The sequence below is a fragment of the Mustela nigripes genome, chromosome 16, assembly GCF_022355385.1.
Source record: "Mustela nigripes isolate SB6536 chromosome 16, MUSNIG.SB6536, whole genome shotgun sequence".
NCBI classification, from domain to species: domain Eukaryota; kingdom Metazoa; phylum Chordata; class Mammalia; order Carnivora; family Mustelidae; genus Mustela; species Mustela nigripes.
In genome coordinates, this window is record NC_081572.1 from 27,376,748 (window position 1) to 27,384,136 (window position 7,389).

At 38.7% G+C, this 7,389-nt stretch overlaps 1 pseudogene; it reads right to left on the reverse strand.

Annotated features, from left to right (window-relative positions):
• Positions 1-5,098: 5,098 nt before the first annotated feature.
• Positions 5,099-5,438, reverse strand: LOC132003634 (eukaryotic translation initiation factor 1-like; annotated as a pseudogene).
• Between the last annotated feature and the right edge of the window lie 1,951 nt (positions 5,439-7,389).

A 7,389-nucleotide genomic window follows, 5' to 3' on the forward strand; every position in this document is an offset into this window, starting at 1 on the left:
AGACAGATTTTATGGATGAACCTTCTAAAATATCAGTTGTCAATTCTGGGCCATTAACGTTATCTTTATGGCAGTCAAAAATAGCTGAGCTTTCATACCAATATCCATAGGAAAGCTCTTCATTATTGCTGATGGAAAGTATCCAGAAACCCTAGATAATTTGTTTTATTCAATGGCTCTTTATTAAAAGCTCACAATAGATTTGTCACTTTGTTCAGTGCAGCCGGTACTAAAATTAAGGGCATGATTCCTATTTTTTTAGAACTCCTGGTTTAATAGGAAATAAATATGCATTACAATATAACATCCTGAGTACTATAATTACATTATATATAGGAAGTAATGAGAGAATTAAAGAAAAAATAAGCAAACTATGCTTAACTTTGCTGGAAGTCTTAGAAAGGGACTCACCCAGAAATAGAATTAACAAATATAACGTTTTGCTCTGAAAATTGGTAATTACCTCAAATTTCCTAGTCATTTTGGTGATATTTTTAAAATACTTGATAGTGATCCTTAAGGATAGTAAAAAAGAATTAGGCGATCAAAAAAGGGTAGGAGAGAATTTATAGAAATGTATGAATCCTTCAGAAAGATAAGAGAATCTGAGGCATTTGGGCTTTGACTGGCCAGGTGGAAGGGAGCTACGGTTAAGTTGGAGAGGCTATCTGGGCCAGGTCCGAGGATCCTGAGTAGTCCTGCAGTGCTGTGTATGGATATCTGATTTACAGAGCAGAGAACATTTTTGGAGTAAGTATTTCAAGTAAACAAGGATCCTGCCAAGGTTTTTCTATGTAAACTGTCAACTTCTGCTGCATCTCCAGAGCCATGACTATGTAAGGAATCAATATATGTATTAAATCTTTCTGTGTCACTTGGCGTGTTTCATTGCCAGTAAATCTGGAGCTCAGATACATTTTTTGATACACAAGGACTCACCAACTTTCATCTTATGGTGGGCTTTCTACAGAGTTCTTCAGTATTGATGTTGCCACTGCTAAGATAAGAAGCCCAGTATTGCTAGGGATACCAGGGAATCCTGAAAAGAAATACCGACTTCCTTTGCATCTTCTACAGTGTCTATTGGGATATCTTCTTGTGTCCAGAGTGCTAGTCCCTTGAGCTGAGGTTCAGAAATCTCTTTCCTGCTGTACTGTGTTCTGATTGCTTTAGAATGGTTGAACCTCTGCCTCTGTACCCCCCATGCATAGGCCTGGTGTCATAACTAAAATCTGCACATCAGAGCATTATTACTGTTCATTTCTTCTGCACCCTCCAGTTCATAAACATGTAAGAGCTACCATCAATGTTGTGGCGAATCTTGATCCTATTCTTGTTCTTCTCACTGCCATTAGTGGAGATAATTATCTTACTTCTGTAGTTCTCCAAAGAGAACCATAGGATGACAACTTTCTTGGCATTATATTCACTTAGGAGTGACTCATTCCAGAATGTTCTTCAGCATTACATTTCCTTATATTCATTTAAGTCATCAGTTCTCCCAGGCCATCTAGATGGTTGCGGCAGGAGAGGGTAGAGGGTCTACATCCTTCTTGATAGCAGCACTCTCAAATTGCCCTTATCCTCAACCCCTCAGCTGAGCGCAGGGCCTAGTACTCTGGCCTCAACTCTTCCCAGGCATGTGGTAATATTCATGGGAGAAGCCTTGTTTCCTTAACTGGGTATCTGTATCTTGATTAAAAAATCTGAGTCATTCAGAAAGACTTATGGGTAAACCAGATAAGAGTTTGTATCCTTCCTTTTTCTTGATTTCCACATGACACCACCTCAAACCCCACCTCTTAGCAACCTTCAAGCTTTGCATATCAGTAATTTTTCTTGCTGTAGGAAGGAAAAAAGTGCTACCTCACCACATAGCACAGAGACCCACATATGCAATAGTTTATATTTAAGGACACAGATGTAAACCTCAAGAAGTCTGTGGTCTCACGGGGAGTGTGAAAGCTGAATAAGTGTTTATACAATATTGTGATACCGTATAGAAATATGGGCTGTAACGAAACCATACTTTGAAGACCTGTGGAACTAATGCTTCCTAAAACAGTTACAGCAGAACACAACCTTTAATGGATTACCTTTTATCTGTGCTGGACCAATCCAAATAGATTGTTTAGAAAAGCACAGAGCATGGAGTCAGGAAGTTTTTAGTCTTTCAGATTGGATCTGGAAATAATCTCCCCCCTTCCTATATTTGCAGGTGCTTCTAAATTGAAATTATTCCACCTCCACAAAGATGAAAGCCATCACACGTCTTCCTGTCTCAGCAACTTTTGCTGGGAAGTTGCCCAGACCTGAATAATACCAGATCCTGTATTTTCCTTTATAAGAAAAAAAAAATTATATGACTCAATAAAAACCTTCCCTGAAGAACAGAATTATAGTATTTCAGTGACAATCTGTTATTGTGCTGTTTTCTAAATGAGTTGATTAAAATTCAAGGGATCCTAAGTTCTGCATTACCCCTTCCCCCCACATTGCTCTCCTGTGTTTACTGCCCAACTTGTTGAGTTCCTAACCAAAAATGTTTTTTTTTTCCTTCTGTAGGAATCCTTTGAATGGAGAGGATGAAGTGAGCCAGTTGTAAATGACTCTAAATGTTAAAACTCTTAAGGATTTTTTTTTTAGCATTCAAAATCAATGTTCAAATTTCCCAATACATTTCAAAAATCAAACAGGATCTATTTCCGAGGTTCAATATTCTTATTCTAAAAAATATTAAACTCAGAAGAGAGAGAGAGAGGTAGAAAAGGAGATTATCGGTTATCAATTGATTATCAATTATTCTCACTTTTTAGGTGAGAAGTTCACGGCGTAAAGTTAGTGATTTTCGCAGTGTCACCAAACTCCTGCTGGAGCTACATCCATTTGAACCAACTTATCTTTCCAAGCCTGTTCTCTTTAAGAATCACTAAAGTGGCCGTTACTATATCTAGATACTATTCTAAGCACTTGACAAATGCTGTCACAATCCTATGAAGCGGTACAGTCATAATCCCCAGTTGCGGATGTTGAGAATCAAGGACAGAGTATCTCTATATAGCAGAGCTAGGGTTCAGACCTATGTGGTCTGAAGGGAGCAGCCAGGCTCTCACCGTCTGTGTTGTACTGTCTTCTCATTGTGCTGGAGGGTTATTAATCATACCTATGCACTAGAATCATATGGGATAGTTTAAAAATCTCTGATTTCTATTCAGATCCATGAAGTGGGAGTCTGTGGGGGTTAGACCAGGGGGTGGGTGTATTTTCAAAGCTTTGCAGTTGATTCCATGTGCAGCCAGGTGTGAGGACCTCTGTGCATCAGAAAGTTTCAGGAGAGTACAGGGGACAAGAGCACGAACTGTATATAATCCAATGATCCTGGGTTCAATTCTTAATCTTTTCATCTAGTAGAATTGTAATGATGAGGAAGTTACCTTGCTTGCAGTGTCTTGGTTTTCTCATCTATCAATTGGGAATAATAATATATCATATATACTTGATGGGTTTGCTGTGGGGTTAGTATTTATGAGTTTAATCGCATTTACTGGCATGTAATAAACATTTAATAGATATTAACTAAGAAGAGCTTTGTGCATCCTTTCGGGAATTGAATAGATCTGGAGAGGGTTTGGGCTGCAGTCATTTGACAAGATATGGGCAAGATAATGCTGGTTGGTGATCTGGCTCCTGCTTATTCTCTATTTTATAGTATTTCGTTTCATGGTGTTCAGGATGTCCAAAGTCATTCCTGTAGTGATTTAGGAGGTCCTTGAATGTTGATTCATTAACTCTGATTCACATGTTGTAATTACCATTTTTATTTTATGTAACTTTTATTAAAATGTCTATAAAATTTGAGTGTAATTATTGTGCAACAAATACTGGTTAAACAGTGGACATGCTATTCAATTAAGTGTTCATATTGTCTTTGTGAATTAGCTACATGCCTTTCAGATTTACTAGGTAGGAAATTGAGACACAATAGCTAATATGTTTTACAATATCAGGTCCTGTGTACGCCCTGCCCTGTCTTGTTCTGTTCTCAACCACCATAACACATTTCGGTTTTTCTTCCAACAGTGTCTTAGTTCTGTAACTGATGTCTGGATTAGTCAACAATTGCCACTGTAATTCTGTCTAACAAAAAATAGCACAAAACAAGACTCAGTGTCCTCTAAAAAGCATTGTTTTGTTTTTGTTTTCTCATTCATGCAGCTGCAACTTGGCAGTGGCTTGTTGGAAATGGCTGGATTTGCTTGTTTGGCTCCAGGCCTAGGACAGGTTCATGTGAGTTTTGTGCATCCCTCATTCTTCTGGGACTCTGGGTCACTTAGGACATGCAAAAAAAAAAAAAAAAAAAAATTACTTGTAAGGCTTGGATCCAAGTTGGCCCACTGTCACTTCCACTCACCATATTGATCAAGCATTGGTGAGGAAGGACGCATTCTCTGCCTCTCGTAGGAGGAACTGCAGAGTCAAATCGAGAAGAACAGAGAGGCAGGGAGCGGTAAAGAATCACAATCAATGATCAGTAATCCCTTTCAGTTAGTAAGTGGCATAGCTAATAGCTGAAACTGAAATCTCAATACAGAATGGAGTGTCTTTTGTGAAATCTTTCATTGAGAAATTAGGACTGATAATATTGAAAGGCTGAGGAAAATGACCAAATGAATCCTCCGAGGCTCTCTTCCACTCCCTTTATCTGTTAAAGTTAGGATTAATAGTTTTATTAGTTTTAATTAATTTATAGGATCCCTCAAATTTGAATGTTTACCAGTTGGTAATTCATGGGATTACCTATCTATACAAGGTCAGAGGTGTGGTGTATACGTTAGTGAGAAGCAAGCATTCGTGCACATACTCACAATTACTTTGAAGATTATAGTAATGGTAGGCTATTTCTCCTTCTCTATCTCAGTCTTTTTTGGCTCCTTTTAGCTGATTGCGTGAGGGAGTTAGGCTAGTCCAACTTAAAAGCAGACCCCGAATGGTTACATTATATCAGCTGTGAGGTTTTTAAACTTGTGACAAGGGACCTAAAGGAAATTCTACTCATTGCAAGGATATCCTCACTTAAGCTTCAGTGGGCCGGAAGCACTTAAAACCCACGAACCTTCAGCTGGTCATCATCCTTAGCCAGTCCAGTCTCTCTGAGGAAATGGCACATGTTCTTGCACTGGTCACCCTATAGCTGAATTACTTCTCCATATTCTGGATGATCAATTACAGTACCACTGCAGGCAAATTTCTTAAATGCCTTCACTAGTTTCTTTTTATCATAACCATCATCGATCCCTTGGACAGTGGTAAGGGTCTTCCTGTCATTTCTCTGTTGAATTCTTATATGGATATAATGCTCAGTGCTAGCAGGAAGCAGATCCTCACCCTTACTTGCATCAGCAAAGGGTCGAAAAGTGGAGGTTCTGGGTAGCAGACATCCGGACAGAGCATAGGATTTCTTTTCCTCCATGGAAAAGATGGAATGTAGCTGCAGGAGGAGGCAGGGAGCAGAGGAAGGGGTATGGGGGGGTGGGGCCTGAGTCTCAGGAAGGGAGGGATTTCAAGGGGGAAGCTCTTTTGAGGCCTCCATGGTTGCGGCTGCACACTGACTGGGGCCTCTCCTCTTTTAACCTTTATACCCATTAATACTTTAAGCTCTACTTGCATTTTAGAAGTCAACTTTGTATTTTTCAGTACATGAATGAAGGTAGTTCTAATTTGCTTTCTATAGTGTGTCAGTGGAGATACAGCTCTTCTCCATTTTTGTATATATCCCAATGCATTTGTAAATGTGATGGAAACTTTTTTATACGAGAAAAGCAAACAGGTTAGCTCTAAATGAGTGGTCAAAAATTCGATTTTTTAAAAAAAATTATGAAAAAGGGTATCATACATCTATATATATATGTATACACATGTATATTTATAGAGAGAGAGAAAAAGAGGGAGGGAGGGAGGGAACTGGCACTCTCCTTTTCTAGGTTTGGTTGGAATATGAATTTGGGAAACATTGCACCTTAAGACCTGAATTTATTGTTTCCATTTAATCGAGAAACAGTTCTTTGGTAAGTTGCTTTACCCCTGATTTTGCATGTGTGTCATTGTTAAAATTTGAGGGGATAGGGGCACCTAGGTGACTCGGTGGGTTAAAGCCTCTGCCTTCGGCTCAGATCATGATCCCAGGGTCCTGGGATTGAGCCCCACAGGGGCTCTCTGCTCAGTGGGGAGCCTGTTTCTACCTTCTCTCTGCTTCTCTGCCTACTATGTGATCTCTGTCTGTCAAATAAATAAATGAAATCTTTAAAAAAAATTTTGAGGGTATAGGAGAGAAAGAAAGGGGGTTTTCTAATATATTTAATTCCTACAAAAAACCTCAGCATGAATGGAAAAGGCCTGGGAAATTTTCATTTTCTCTTAAAGCCAGGATATAACTATATTGGACCACAAAGGGCTACACCCTGATATGAAATTCATTTTCCCTAGTGATCCTATTTCCTTAAATATAGCTTGTTCTGTATTTATATGTTGGATTAAAAGCCAAACCTACCTGAAGCTCTCTAGGCTTGCAAATCAGTAACAGAGAAGAGCAGGAATGGTGTTTTTAGATTCCACAAAAGAATCAATCATTTCAGTAATAAATGTCAAAGTCTCTCATCTTTAATTCCTGTAAGAGAAGACACATTTGAGGCTTGAGTTTGCCAGATAATCTGATAGAGTGTATTTTTATGTGCGGCTGACTCGTTTAGTCCTTATTAGAAACTCACGACTTTATTCTAAAGGATCAGTTATAAAGAAGATGCTTTTAAAGAGAAAAGCCACGGTTGACCCATAAAGGACTTGGAACAAAGCGTTCATGTTGGCATTGTTCCTTTTTTTTTTTGAGATGGAAAAACAGGTGTGCCTGGGAGGCTCAGTTGATTAAGCATCTTGCTGCTTATCCAATACAATCATGCCTTCCTCATCTATTAGCTGAAATAGTTCTCATAGTCCCCCCTGTTCAGTGGTTTGGATAACTGAGTTATATCTTGTACAGGAAATCAAGGTAGATGTTTAATTTTTTTAAATCTGCTAGTGTTTGTATATGCCAAAGATCTACCAATACCTCATTTTCATCATCATCATCATCATCTCAAGGATTTAAACACAGTTAATATGTTTAAACACAGTTAATATGTTTAAATCCACCAATTATTGTTGATCTCAGTGATTAAATGTCTCAACTCAGACCAGTGGGAGCTTTTAGTTAACTGAATCCTTTTAACGCCGCCAAAATGGTATTAGGAATGTTCCCTGCTTGTCATTTGCATGAGGAGATGTTCCGCATTTATCTTCTACATGTGCTGTGTTAGACGTCATATTACACATCCATAGGTGCCTTGGTGGCAGATA